General features: G+C 43.8%; 1 long non-coding RNA gene across 1 annotated transcript in view; it reads right to left on the bottom strand.

Annotated features, from left to right (window-relative positions):
• Window positions 1–12,301: 12,301 nt before the first annotated feature.
• The window catches only part of LOC138286771 (uncharacterized), a 230,277-nt gene continuing 226,919 nt past the window's right edge, over window positions 12,302–15,659 (bottom strand). The window contains exons 3-4 of the long non-coding RNA XR_011202059.1: window positions 12,642–12,725; window positions 12,302–12,533 (exon numbers count right to left, since the gene is read on the bottom strand). This is a non-coding gene — a long non-coding RNA (uncharacterized lncRNA). The remainder of the gene's footprint in view (window positions 12,534–12,641; window positions 12,726–15,659) is intronic.

The following is a 15,659-nucleotide window of genomic DNA, read 5'->3' as shown; positions in this document are numbered from 1 at the left end:
ATGTGTATGATATGTTCTTGCCAAAGTGTTAATGAAAAGATCATTTTAAAAATATATTAAAAAATTATGTGAAAGGACAGCTGAGAGACTCCCGTACGTCATTTTGCGATCAAAGATGTGGAGGTCACTCAGACACTACACAAGTGCTGTGGCTGGTGTTCTGCGATGTGTTGGGGGCAGTCATGTGATCTGGCAAAGCCTGGAAATGGGAGCGATACTATTACTTAGCCTGTAGAAGAGGCTGTGTCCATCTACAAAGTACACAAGTCTGACTTAGTATGTGGTGCATGAATGAAGGGACAATGTTGGTGATGAAGATGGGTACTAAGGCTAATCAGAAGAAATTATGCCAGTAATGTTGAACTGGAACCATACATGACAAGATATGCCATTAATATGTGTGAAGGAACACACATGGACTAATATTCACTGTATAACACAACAATGTTTCCTTTTAACACCAGACACATATTTACTGAGAATGTGTAGGTTTGTACATATTCCAGTCACATTGGCAACAACCACAACTATGTGCATGGCCAGCACTAACAAGTGTGACAGAAGCTAGTGACAAATGATAGTATCTCTACCTTGGGACAAAAGACATGACCCAGTTCCACAATCTAGCAATGACCTAACCAAGTATCATCGGATGAATCTCACCTATTTTTGCCAAGTCGTGTAATACCATGGCAGAAGATGAGACATGTCCTACACAAACAAGCTGCCAGTCCCCAGTATACGACAGGGCAAGCCTGACATCAAGAACCCCAAAGGTAACAAAACATACTTGACCATGGGATCACAAATGTGCAGGTGTATGTCTGCATCATGAGAATTACCACCCAACGCCCCCCCAATCCCTAGAGGAGGCTACATTTGCTCTTGACACAGTCAGGGGCCTGCTGATTGTGCACAGTGAACTGAGCTGAGGTAACCACAGTCACCCTGTGTCAATAAATGCAACAATGGGTCTGTGTGTGCATACAAAGTGCCACAGGAGCACTGATGACTAGAGTGCCATCACTGCCCAATAGCAGCCCTGAGACACAGATTGTATGCAAATTTGTAAATCTGGCAATGAAAGCGAAGTTTGAAACATTGTACATTCCAAGTGTATGTTGTTAACACATAACACCTAAAGTTTTCCAGACATGTCGCACCTAGGTGGACCAGACTTGGTGCCGTCTATTTGTGTATGGACAAAACGGTACAATTTACATGAGAAAATGTGTATGTGTCACATGATTACTTACAAAATTAGAAGACCAGTACAAATGTTCCCACATTGGGAAACATAGTTAACACAGATATGAGTACACAGCCTTGAGACAATGGCCTACATATATCACTGCTAGAATAGAGAATTAGTATGTGGCAAATCCCTAAACACACCACTGTATCATGCATCATTTATCATACATGAAACATATCCTTTTACACACAAACATGTCACATACAGACCTACAACACGTCAGCACACCATCTCCAACCTTTTGCATGCATGAGGAACTATACATTACATGTGTTGCTTTGCATCATGAAGTCTGGCCCTTACAACCCACCAGAGTGTGGACATATGTGCACTGACATTGTAATGGCTTACTGGATCTTATCCCAGCCTTAGTCAACAGCTTCCTTTGCTAAACATTTGTCAAGGGTATCATAAGCATTAACACGTATTGCACATGGCCCATCCTATCTTATGCTGTGTTTTGAAACGTACAGTTGGAATTCCGACATGACAGTGTGGTATACCCACAATATGAGTAGCATCACATATGTACCCTGAGTACATATGTGTAAACATGTATGTGGAAAAGATTCTTCATACAAATGCACAACAAACAGTTCAGTCCTCCCGTGCATCACACACACCTACAAACATCTTGTAACACATTCTAATGTTACCGGTACACAGTGAAGTGCACATGCATACACTTGTTGCCATACCATACAAACTACAAAGACACATAGCCCCTGAAAAAAGGTATTTTAATCTGGGTAAACTGTCAGCCTTTTCTCCAAAATCCACGTATGGCCGTAATGCATTTAAAAAAATGACGCATATGGTACTTCTCCATACATCGCAAGTCACCAAAATGACATCTGGCACCATGCACGTGTACTCTAAATTGTCTTGCCTTGTCAGCCTTCCCTCCAAAATCCACGCATGCCCGGCATGTGTCAAAAAATGACGCATACCATAGTCCTACAAACATCGTATATGCAAAAAATGGCGCCTGGCACCTTCGCGTCAAATCTAACTCAACAGGCCTTGTGAGCCCAAAAAAATGACGCATATTGGAAAACGTGACACATACACCCAGAAAGTGATGAAACATGACTTCCTTGCTGCACACATGGAAAAGTGAATTTACTTTCACATTTACTTTACAGTCTTGTAGTCTGTGGTTGAGGGAGGTTGTGTAGTGCTTGTGCTGCTGTGAGGTTTGGTGGATTTTGAGTGTTTTGTGCTGTGTCCTGTCTGTGTCTAGTCCATTTTGTAAATTTTGTAAGTGTTTTGACATTGTGGTCCTGTTATTGTAAACGTATTGTTGAGTGTCTGTCTTGGGGTAGTTTAGTTTGTTGGGGTATTTGGGGTTAGGTGAGGTATAGTTTTATTATTGTTGGGGTTATTATTTTACAGTGGAGGGAAACTGCAAGATGTAGGGGGAGGGAAGAGCTCATTGGATGAGTGGTGATGAAATGGGAGGGTTCATCGGGTTAGTGTGCCACTACCTCCCCAACATGGTGGCTATGGGTGGCCAGGTCATCATGGGCTACCCAACCGTGGCAAGAAGCTGCTTCATAGGATCTTCTCGGCGGAGCCCCCGGACCACCAGCTGAAACAACAGTGGGCAGACCTAAATGCCCGTGAAGGGGATCTCCTGGTGATTCGGGTTGGTGGACCTGTTGGTAAGTACCCATTTTTTACTTTGCAACATCCTCATGTGCATGACAGCAGGACATAAGGATAACTGCAGCATGTCATGACAAGGGTGGGGGCAGCAGGTTTTGTGTCTCAACCAACCTGCCTCCAGGTTTGTGTGTGAGGGGGTATGATGTGTGCAATGCCATGTTAAAATGGCATGTGTGTCAATTAAGATACCATCATCTATGATTGGGTATCAACATCATGTCTGATGTTATGTTGAGGATGTGGAATGAGTTAAATGATGCACAGGTGCCAACGTGTGCTGCAATGGATTTGTGGGTCTTAGGAAAAGGCAGTTATGCCCACAAACACAGTGATGACAGTCAAGATATGTGTCAGGGGTGCTGGCTTTTAGAATTGCGTGAATGTTGCCAACATATTTGCCACAGCACATGTTTCTGCACTGTGTGCCACACGTTGCACTAATTTACTCTGTTCATGGTGCAATTTACGTACTTGTGTAGAGGTCTCCAAGGGGCTTATCAATGAGACACTTGAACCACAGGTACTGCACTACTCTTCAGAAATGAAGTGAGGCACTGGCCGTGCAAGGAGCTTTTCGTGAAGGGCAACAGTCAGTTGAGTACACATAGAGATTTCAGCTCTTCTCCAGATGGCTGTGGGACATGTCTACAGATTGTAGCAAACAAGATGTGTGCAGATTAACCTACATAATCTCCCCATCATGATAATTATAAGCGAGCATGGTCAAACCACATGTGTATGAGACGTGCATGGTGAGTGTTTACATGACAAGCCATGCAAGGCGGCTTGGCGTGGCCTCGTAAATATGGGCTCCGGAGATGCAGTGTGCATTTGGGGCCTCGTAGATGAGGCCCTGTATTTTTAAATAGTGAAATGCAGGAATCCCTGGGGTATACTTCGGGCTGAGTTGGAGGTCCTATTTTCATTGGCATGCACACTCACCTGTGCTTAATTTAAGCCAGAGGTTCCTGGTGCTCAGCACAGACACTTAATCGTAAACACCAACACTTATGACAGCCTGCTACATCATGGCGCTGTTTGTCTAATTTAGAGTTTATCAATTCAACATAACTTATACCTGCCAACCAAGCCATTCTTCTAGCTTTAGGGGCCTGGAATATTCTGAATTGTTACACTTACAGGAGTGTGATGGTTAGTAGGTGTGTTGGTACTGGTATTGCTTGTGCTAACAGGGTCAATGGGTGGAGAAAGCGGTAGTTGTCTCCTGACAAGAGCCCTGGCACATACATTTCTGACAAATTAAGCACTGACTTTCACACACAATCCCTGAGGTGCAGCAGTGCTGATTCTGTCCTAGCACAGCCTACTTCCTCAATGGTGTCCAATGGTGACTTGTGTGCAGCCTCATGTCTCAGTTTCTAAAGAGGGAAGATAACAAGAGCACTAGTAGGTGGAGGCCACGCTCAAGCATGCTTGTGACAGGGAGGGAAATCATCATTGTCGGATTTTCCTTGAATCAAAAGCCAAGGGACCCCACCCAAACAAATTAGGAGACGACTTTGGGTCACAGTGGTGACAATTGTCAGGGTCTGCAAGGATAATCCATTAAATTTGATTACAATTTCTTCTAGAGCCTTGCCATAACAAGCACGTTGCCTTGTTTTGATGCATCTGCTGAATGCAAATACAAATTGTCTTACAACAAAACTGTCTCAGGAAACAGTTATGGGTTTGCTGGGTACCAAGCCATCAAAAGTACTTCTTCTAGTATGTCTTCGCTAGTCACATTTGTTGTTTCTGACTGACTTCAAGGGGGCATATCCCATTTCACACTGGCAAGCATGAATTCAGACAGCTTGTTGCCTCACTCCTTGGACACACTGCAGGGGGCTATGGTCCCAAGGCCTCATGACATGGCCTGTCACAGCTCTTCACAATCTTACTCTTCCAGGCATGCTTTCCACTGTGGCAGCACCCACCCTCCATGGTCAGGGGGCTTCCTCAAGGTGATTTCAAAGCAACACTTCCTAAGAGATGCAGAACTTCCAAGTTCCTGTCCCCAAAGTGGGCAAGGGGAGTTGACAGTCAGTCACCCGAATCCTGGAGCGAAGACATTCTTCTGAATCACTGAGTGTTTCTGCCCCATACTTATACCTATTTTACAAACAAAGACTATGGATCCCTGTCTGGAAGACTCTTGTTGTGAATTCATTCTGCGCTTCTTTGATGTTGCAGAGACAGCACAGGACTTATCATAGGACATTGTTACCATACTACTGGCGCTGGAGACACTCACCAGCGAGGGAATGAACCCAAGTTAAGTGTTGATAGGAGAATACAATAAATTCAAATAATCAGGGGCGTAGCTCCAATGGGATGGTTGAGGTGTTACCCCCTAAAAATATATTCTGTAGTAAATAGTTGGATACAAGTGCCTTCAGTCGAGTAATTTGAAGTACCTGTTGGATTTCACCTGGGATTTTTACATGCTCATACTGACAAAAAGACACACACTCGCTTTCATCTATGTTTTAAGGTCTTAAAATGTTCATTACTTTGAAACAATATTGAGTTTTAGGTACCCCTAAAAAATAAGCACTCCATACTCTTTCCACTGCACATTAAGCCCCCCTCATGTCCATCTTGTCATATAATGTGTTTTTATAAGATGCCCCAGGGTGATTGTTGGGAAATCTGAAGTTCAAACCCCCCCACCCCCACTCTCCCCCCAATTATATTGACCAAGCTACGCACCCTGGAAATAATCAATTAAAATGATAACAGAAAAAAACACAGATCATGTTGTGTGTTCCCCAGAAGAATGAACAAAGCAGAAAGAACACTTAGCATTCTTGTGCTTGTTCCTGATTTCCTCCTCTTACTCCACCTGGGCTCTTACCTGAGGGTGAGGAGATCAGATTCTTGTGGCTTTCTCTAGTTGGAGTTAACTGCGGTCCTGCTCTGGGGTGGTGAGGGGATGAGATCCAGCACTACTCCTTCAGTCTTGGCCCCTGTCAGAGAAAACAATGGCTAGGGCTCCTTTATATCCTAACTACGAAGCAAATGCCCATATTTATACTTTTTTAGCGCCGCATTTGCATCGTTTTTTGACGCAAAATCGGCGCAAACTTACAAAATACAATTGCATTTTGGAAGTTTGCGCTGTTTTTGCGTCAAAAAATGACGCAAATGCGGCACTAAAAAAGTATAAATATGGGCCAAAGTGTTTTAGCTTTTGAATCTGGGTCCTGGGTTCTCTGGATGAGTTGCACTTTCTCATGATTGGCCGAACTGGGAAGGAGGAGTTATTCAGTTCTTTGGTTATACCTCCCCAGTCCTAGTTACTTGGGTGTTGTTTCTTCACACTCAAGTACACAGCCCTGAAACTCCTGGTTACTTCACCAGAATGCCCAGATACTAAATAAAACAAGTTCACAGTTCAAACAAATCCCTAACCAGAAGTCTCTATCTCCCTCCCTGTTCTTGAGGTTTTGCGAATTGTTTCACTCAACTTGAGTCTCGAACCTGTAACTGGAAACCAATTAGCAAACAGTTCTATCAACACCTTGATCAAAATGGAGGAAGGATAATTGTCTTTAAACAAATTCTCATTTGTCTTTAAACAAATTCTCCTCAAATTATTGAGGTCTCATTTACAAGAATCACTACAGGTCCAAAAAGTAATAATAATCAGGCAATCCCCACCTTTCTGTAGTTTTGTTCCAGAAGCTTCGAGAGTTCAAGGAGGAGTGATAGCTGCAAGAGGTTTATGGGTTAAGGAAAAAAAGTGAGAAGTTCTAATTGCATCTTGCACCTTCACAAACTTACGCTGCCAAACGTTACTCCAGGATAAGCAAAGAGCGGGAACAAGACCATGCGTTAAGTGTGTGCTGTCTTGGAACGAATGGGCCAGTAAGGAGGTGACTCATGGCTTGCCACTGCTCAGGTTTTTAACCCTGCCCCGTGCACCATGACACCATGATAAGCCCATAGGCCTAGCTCTCGGAATGGTTTTAGGCAGTTCCTGATTTTCTGCATATTCCTCCCAGACTAGTCAAGCTGCCCTCCAGTGTCAGCAGGAATAAGGTGTGAGGCTGCCAGCTTCCTGTCAGGTGAATCAAAAGCAAAGGACCAAAAGAGGGATAGGCTCTACAATCCCTGTTGACGGTGACACCGCTAAGGTAGAATACAGCAGGAGGAAGGGGTAGGGACTGTCTTTGTACCTCAAAGAGGATCACCACATCTAATTTTCCCCACTCTTGGACCTGGTCCACTTCAAAGGTCTAAAGGATAGTGGGGTATCAAGGATACAATGGAATATTGGAGTCGGTTCATCTTTATGCACAGACGGACACCAGGATTCCTGTCACAGGCAACATTGTATTTTTATTTGCGCCGATACACTGATGCACCGTCTGGAAGGCACCAGGGCCCATATTTATACTTTTTGACGCAAAACTGCGCTAACGCAGTTTAGCGCCAAAAAAATGAGCGCCGGCTAACGCCATTCTGAAGCGCCATGCGGGCGCCGTATTTATTGAATGGCGTTAGCCGGCGTTAGCCGACCGGCGCTGCCTGGTGTGCGTGAAAAAAAACCATGTACACCAGGCAGCGCCGGCGTAGGGAAAAATGGCGTTTGGGCGTCCAAAAATGGGGCAAGTCAGGCTGAGGCAAAAAAAAACGTCTTAACCCGATTTGCGCCATTTTTTTGGGCGCCCAGACGCCATTAACATGACTCCTGTCTTAGCAAAGACAGGAGTCATGCCCCCTTGCCCAATGACCATGCCCAGGGTCCTTCTGTCCCCTGGGCATGGTCATTGGGCATAGTGGCATGTAGGGGGGCACAAATCAGGACCCCCTATGCCAAAAAAAAAAATATATATACTTACCACAACTTACCTTTTCTTCCCTGGGGTGGGTCCCTCCATCCTTGGGTGTCCTCCTGGGGTGGGCAAGGGTGGCACGGGGTGTCCCTGGGGGCTTGGGAGGGCACCTCTGGGCTCATTCTGAGCCCACAGGTCCCTTAACGCCTGCCCTGACCCAGGCGCTAAAATCCGGCGCAAATGCGGGTTTTTTAGTCCCGCCCACTCCCGGGCGTCATTTTTGCCCTGGAGTATAAATCTGACGCAATAGCATCGGAGTCATTTTTTAAGACGGGAACGCCTACCTTGCATATCATTAACGCAAGGAAGGTGTTCACGCAAAAAAATGACGCTAACTCCATGAACTTTGGCGCTAGACGCGTCTAACGCCAAAGTATAAATATGGAGTTAGTTTTGCATCGAATTTGCGTCGAAAAAAACGACGCAAATTTGGCGCAAACGGAGTATAAATATGCCCCCAGGGATGCTGCCAAATTCAATTTAGGTTAAGAGCAGCTGGTTTATCCCAGGCAGACACTACTTCAGCCAGATTTGAAAACTAGTAGGAAAAGGTGTGACGTGATGACCCCAGGATGACTGGGAGACTGTATTGTTCTCGGTGTGACTGGTCTATCAGGAGTAGGGAGCCTACTCCTGAGTCTAGCCCGGAGAACAGAGATAAAGCAGAGAGAGAGAGGATCTTGAGTCTAGCCCAGAACACAGAGATAGAGGATCTTACAGAGAAGGTTAGGTTTAGATGCTCCCTGATTAATGTCCGCCATATGTCTAAGCATTACAGGGAAATTAATGACCTAATTGCCACAACTCAGCTAGATTATCTGTTTATTACTGAGACTTAGGCAAGGGAAGACTCGGGCCTGATCTTATGATGGCTACTTCCCCTCGTTATGATACTGTAAGTGCTGATGGGGGCGAAAGGAGAGGAGGGGGGCATTGTCAATATTTTTAGATTGGGGCTGAATTGTGTGCTCGAATCTAGAAACACCCTGGCCATTGAGGGCTGTGAGGTAGGGCTTTTATAAAATACAAATTAATGGCATACATATCCTGCAATGACTTTTGGTCTATCGCCCTGCTGGCTCAACAACTCAGTTTGTGACAAATTGGAAAAAAGATGTTAGAACCTTTTATTTCCTGCGGCAATTTCACCATTTTAGGTAACTTTAATCTGCATCTTAAGGCTAGAGGCGATAATGATGTCAAGATCTTTTTAGATCTGATAAATAGTTTTCGCTTTTGGCAAAGGGTTATCTTGGCAACCTATCTAGCTGGACATACGCTGGACAGGGTCTTCACCAATCTAGATGCCCTAATAGTGGATAAGTGTGTACCGTTAAGTTGGTCTGACCACCATGCTGTGATGTTTAGAATAGATAGGGAAATGGTAGGAAACTCACACTGGACAATGTTATCAGAGTCAGAAATTGGAGCAAAATCTCAGGAAGCAAATTAACGGAGACCCTGATTAAATCTCAAGTTAGTGACCATTGTGGACAGGGTCACCCATGCAGAGAACTTTAGTAAGTGGGTGTTATCAGATATGGATGAATTAGCCCATGTAAGAAGGTGGCCTTTTATGTGGTATGTGAATACTGTGTAAAGGGTCCAGGGAGTTCCCCAGTGAGTGGACAGGGATTCCTATGCAATCCCAAAGTGCTCTATTTAGGGGTAGTGTGGTTGGGCAGCCTTATCCTTAACACAGAGAGTGTAAGACATCTACAAATACACATGGCAGTCAATAAATGAGACACACGACTTAAGAAGAAGATCCACACCAATTTATAAAAATAGCAAGTGCCTTTATATATGTTTAGGCATCAGAGAAAAATCATTCAGGTAAGTACGTTTTGAAATAGTAATTCTTTTCGCTTTAAAAAGTGGACCCAGTGCAATTTCTGATTTTTGCAATGTTATCCTAAGGGAGGAAAAATAAATTATGCTATCAAGTACTGTTTGACGACTTACAGGACCAACCTCCGAGACTTAAAGTGAGTATTGGGCAAGGGTCGGGACCATACCAACAGGTCACTCCGGGCGGCACTGGGGCGGACGGTTGCATAGGTGTAGGATGGCTTTGGATGCCCAATGTATTTCAATGGAGATCGGTCTCAATGGAAAAAGGCTCCAGGCTCTGACTAGTGGGCCAGTAGAGGACAACCAAAAGGTAGGTTACAAGCGTAGGGTGCCCGGGGACATAGGTGCACCTTTGGTCCTCTTGTCACCAGGTCAGGGGCAGAGGTATCCTTTGGTGTCAGGTTTCTGTGTCTGAGAGCACTCGCGGTTGAGGGGTCTGTGGTCTGAGGCTGAAGGCATCGTCTGGGAGTCCAGGAGAGGTGAAAACAAAGTGAACTCGAGCTCAGGAGAGCTAGGGTACTTTGTTAACACCAAGGACCTCCTTCAACTCTGGCCGGAGGTGACAGGTCCATTGGTTGTTTTAGGTGGCAGGGTTCTTCCACCACAGAGGCCGCGGGAGAGAAGGCCTTCAGGCAGAGGCTGTAGGCAACTTTTGGGAGACTCGGAGGCTTGAAACCACAGTGAAATTGAACTCTGGAAAGCTGGGGAACCTTGTTGGCAACAGTGGTCCACATCACCTCGGGTCGGAGATGGTGGGTGTAGTGGTGACTTCAGGTGTCGGGTCTTGGCGGTTCCAGCAGCTTCAGAGTCCCTTCTTTGGAGGTTTTTGGAGAACAGGTCTGCTGTGCACAGGAGGTCTTGAGTCTTAGTTGAAGGTAAGCAGTCCTCCAGGGTTTCTGGAGTCACAGCTGCAGGATGAGTAGACTTTAGTGCAGATTTCGACGATGGATGCAGGCAGGCTGGCGTGGTTGGTACCAGGTCAACTGCTTCTTTTCTCCTCTTCTGCTGTCGTGGCTCTTCAGTGTTCTTTGTCTTCTTAGGTCAGGATCTGCTTCTCCGGTGCCAGAAGCTCCCCTAAATACTGAATTTAGGGGAGCTAGAGGTATGTAGGGTAGTAGCCAATGGGTTATTGACCCTTGGAATCACTATACCCCCTATATTACCCCTTCCTGTGGGAAGTGGGCATTACACTGTCCGAGAGTTCCTAATTAGGCTACTTCTGAAAAATCATGTCCACTTCGCAGTAGCCCATCTTAGGGGTGGTACTAGCCTGGGGTGGCACACCTACCTGACAAGCTAATTTCCCCACTTGTTCAGGTAGCAAATGGGCTCTGGACAGGGGGGTGGCTTCCTCTCCTGTGAGGGGATCCAGATACGCCTTTCAAAGGCGGCAGCCCTTTAAGGCTTCTCCCTTATGAAGGCTAATAGCAGGTCATCCTGTGGGAGGGGGTGCTACACCCTCTTCCCATACAGGGTTTGTTTCTGGGCCTCCTGAGAGCAGAAGGCTCTCACCCGTAGGTTGCAGACTAGCAGAAACTGGTCAGCGAGCACACCAGAGGCTGATGGGTTTCAGGGGGCACCACTAAGGTGCCTTCTGGGTATACGTATTGGTATATCCAACACTGGCATCAGTGTGGGTTCATCAATGTGAGATGTTTGATACCAAACATCCCTATCTTCAGTGAATCCATCATGTAGGTGGGGAACTCGTATTGACCAGTGTCCAGAACATGCATTTAAAATGGCTTCCCTGGTCACTTACTATGTCTGAGAATTGACAAGGCATGGCAGAGACATACCTGCTTGTGCAGGTGTGCCCTCACATGTAATATAATGCACTGTGTCTTAGGGCTGTAAGGCCCGCTAGATGGGTGACTTACATATATTTTGTGTAGTGTTAGGGGACATGGCACACAGGCTGTGTGCCATGTCGTGTTTTCACTTTTTTCCGCACCAAGACACGCAGCCTTTCATGTGCTTGGTGAACAGTCCCTTAGAGTGACACAATTTATGCTGCAGCCCTTAGGGATCCTCTTTGGTACCCCAGACCCTGGGTACTAGGGGTACCATTTATTAGGGACTTGTGGTGATCTGTGTAAGCATGGAACATGTGGTGATCTGTGTAAGCATGGAACATCTTGACATAATTTCTATGTTCTATTGTGACAGTTGGAGCCAGAGAGAGCCTTGTGCCCCTTTTTTATGGATACACGTCTATTTTATGCTACTGTTATCTTTCTGATTAAATTCATTTTAAAACCAATGCTGCTTTAACCGCCTTACTTCAATGACGACGAGGATCAAAATGGATTGATAACACTGGAAACTGATCGCTTGAAGCTTCTTACTAGTAGTTCGGTCTCCACCAAACTCTCATCGGTGTTTACGTGAGCTATTTTTATTACATTTTCAACTATCAAGGGGCACAGAGCGTGTGGGTGGCGTGCTATACTGGTTGTGCAAAAGACTTTAACTTTACTGATACGTTGAGCATATTTGCTTGTGTCACTGCACAAACGCTACCAGTTTCACGCGGCGGCGCGGCACGAGTACAAACGGCTTCATGTGGAGACTGAATGCTTTCTCTCGCGCGTCTGCTTGAGCGCGTGCAATCTTCATTTTTACATTGTATGCGCATCTCAATACGAGCACGTGTCAGTTTAAAAAAAAAATAGAAGGAAGTAAAAACACTTACCTGAGACCGGCGATCGTTCTCATTGAATGTCATAGTCCATTGAATCCTGAGATCGGTGATCGCTCAAACTGAGCTTCATTGAAAAAAAAAAAGAGTTTTGTGATAAACATAGAAAAGGGTTTCAGTTTTAACTCTAGCATTGCAATAGATGAAGGACTTTTATAGGTTGTTCATTCATTTTTCAGCCATCTTTTAGTTGGTGACTTCGCCTGTACATCTAGAAGAAATAAATATAAAATAAAAAGTAATTTAAGAAGCAATACAAACATATGTAAGAAGCAATACAAACTTATTGAAATAAAGAAAAACATGCAAAACGTTTTACCACCGGCACCTTTTCTACAGGATCCTGGTGACCCACCTCTTGAATGGAAATTGTGGCAACGCTCATTTAAGGCATATCTCGGTGCTATAGATGGCCACAGATTTAGACCAGAAAGAAAAAAAAGTTTATTATATTATCATCTGGGGGTTGAAGGTCAGAACATTTTTGATCATTTACCGGCTTATGAGTTGGCTGAAGAGGGAGAGCTGGATGAATTTGAAATGGCTATTGCACAGTTAGATAAATATTTTATTAAAACAAAGAACATTGTAGTACATCGTTACAAGTTTTTTACGAGATCACAGAGCTCCAGTGAAAGTATTGACTCTTTCACTACTGCGTTGAAGGTGTTAGCAGCTAAGTGCGAATTCGAGAACTTCACATCGCAGCTCATCAGAGATCAGTTAATTGCCAGATGTCATTCGAAAAGGATTCAAGAGAAATTATTAACATGCAAGGATCCTTCATTAGACAAAGCTATTGACATTGCTAAAAGCATTGAGTGCACAGAACAGCAACAACAAGAAACAAGATCATGTTGTGAAAAAAACAGACAACTCTTCAGTCAAGAATAAGTTTAATCAGAGACCAATTTGTTATAGATGTGGTTCTTCCATGCATGTGTCATCTTTTAAAGACTGCCCAGCAATTCATCAACAGTGCAGAAATTGCAACAAAATTGGGCATTTTGCGAGAGTATGCAGGAGTGCCAGAAAGAACAACATTAGCTGTGTGTTGAGTGATGAAGCTGAAAGTGTTGTGGGAGAACGAATGAATGAGTATGTGTTAGTTGTCAAGGATGTTATTGGTATCAACAAGGTTGTCTTTGATCCGGATGTTGATGTCATTATTGAAGGGACTAAAATTTAATTATTAGTAGATACAGGGGCCCGTTTAACTATAATAGCACAAGACAGGTACAAGGAAAGTTGGGCCTCCAAGATTCTTTATCCTCCAGATGTGGTCACTATTGCACTTGAGGGCAGAAAATTGACTTATTAGGTTACTTTTGGGCATCATTGACTATCCTAGATAAGACTTTGCAAGGTAAGATTTATGTTGCCAAGAAAGGTATCAATGTTTTAGGGCTGCTTCATCAAGCAGAATTCAACCTTACCATCAAGCCGGGTCAAGATAAACCTGTTGTAATAGAAAAGGAAAATTTGAGTTCTATCAAAGTTGCTTCTGGTCAGGTACATGATTGGCAACAGAAATTAAAAAAATTCTTTTGTGAACAGCTAGGTAAAATCACCAATTATACACATAAGATCAAACTCAAGCATGATGCTGTTCCTGTTAAACATAAATTAAGAAATGTCCCTCTAAGCGTCAGATCTGATTTGTCCGATCTATTAAAAGAAATGTGTCAACAAGGGGTGATCGAAAAAGTGGAAGCAACATTATGGTTATCTCCTATAATTTTAGCCAAGAAAAAGACTGGTGATTTAAGAATGTGTGTGGATATGAGGAGTGTAAATGAGGCAATATGGGTGGACAGTTATCCTTTGCCCAGAATTGATGATTTAATTACTAAGATTGGTTCTGCCAGGTGGTTCACCAAACTGGACTTAAAGTCGGCCTACCATCAAGTAGATTTAGATGTGGATTCTAGACATCTAACAGCATTCATTACTCCTGATGGAACTTTTCAATTCTGCAGATTACCCTTTGGCTTAGCTTCGGCGGCCGCAGTGTTTCAAAGATTAATGTCAGACATGTTTCCTAATAATCCTAACGTAGTGATCTTTCAAGATGACATTTTGGTGTTTTCATGTGATGAATTGACACATGATAAGGTTCTAGAAGAGGTTCTATGTACCTTAGAAAATAGAGGTGTGACATTAAGAGGAGACAAATGTGTATTCAAAGCCAGGGAGATTGAATATCTTGGCCATGTTTTTTCAGAGGGTGGTGTTAAGCCTAAACCAAGTTTGGTCAAAGGCATTTTAGAAGCACCAGCTCCAAAATCTAGAGACCAACTGTTATCTTTTCTTGGTTTATGTGAATTTTATGCTAAATTCCCCAAAAAATTTGCCAAAAATACAGAATGTTTTAGAGTGGCTTTAAAGAGCTCTGTATTCACGTGGTCTGATGAATGTAACAGAATGTTTGAACAGATCAAACGTGAAATTGTTGATGTTCCTGTTTTACAACCGTTTTCGGAAAAAAGAAGTACGGTTGTAACCGTTGATGCATGTGAATATGGTCTTGGAGCTGTTCTTTCTCAATTATCTGACGATGGGAGAGAAAGTACAGTGGGTTTTGCATCAAGAACACTAAGACAAGTTGAACGCAAGTATTCTGTTATCGAAAAGGAACTTCTAGCTTGTGTGTGGAGCATTGAGAAATTTAAGCAGTATTTGTGGGGTAGACCATTCACGTTGAAAACAGATCACAAGCCTCTGGTGGAAATACTATCGGGCAGGAAAAGGAAGCGTTCAACTGCGAGAATTAATAGATTGTCTGCCAAGTTACTGGAGTTTACCTTCACAGTTGAATGTATTCCTGGTGGGAAAAATAGGAGGGCAGACTGTTTATCTAGATTACCTGTAGAGGATAGTGAGGAACAGGAATGGGAAACAGAGATAGAGGAATGCTTTGTTGCCTGTGTAACTGAAAGTGACATGCCTTTAGACGAAAAGGAATGGATAAAGGCAGTGTTGAATGACAAGATGTTGTGTGAGGTAATGCGCATGGTCAGAGTAGGCTGGCCTAAGGAAAAATGTCTACCTTCAGAGCTACAACCTTTTTGGAAGATCTCTGACGAATTGTCCATCGAAGGTGACAAATTAGTTAGAGGGAAGAAACTAGTTCCACATTTATGTTTGAGGAGGAATTTGATTACCGCATCTCATGCTGGTCATCTAGGGGCCACGATTACTAAAAGAAGGTTAAGATCTCATTTTTGGTGGCCAGGGATGGATAGAGAAATTGATGATTTTGTGAGAAACTGTACGAGATGTTACACCAGTGATAAGGTGTTAACTACTGAAGGTGTGACTAGTGCATTTGTTCCAT

Source organism: Pleurodeles waltl, chromosome 3_2 (genome assembly GCF_031143425.1).
Source record: "Pleurodeles waltl isolate 20211129_DDA chromosome 3_2, aPleWal1.hap1.20221129, whole genome shotgun sequence".
In the NCBI taxonomy this organism is placed as follows: domain Eukaryota; kingdom Metazoa; phylum Chordata; class Amphibia; order Caudata; family Salamandridae; genus Pleurodeles; species Pleurodeles waltl.
This window is presented reverse-complemented; position numbering and strand designations above follow the sequence as displayed.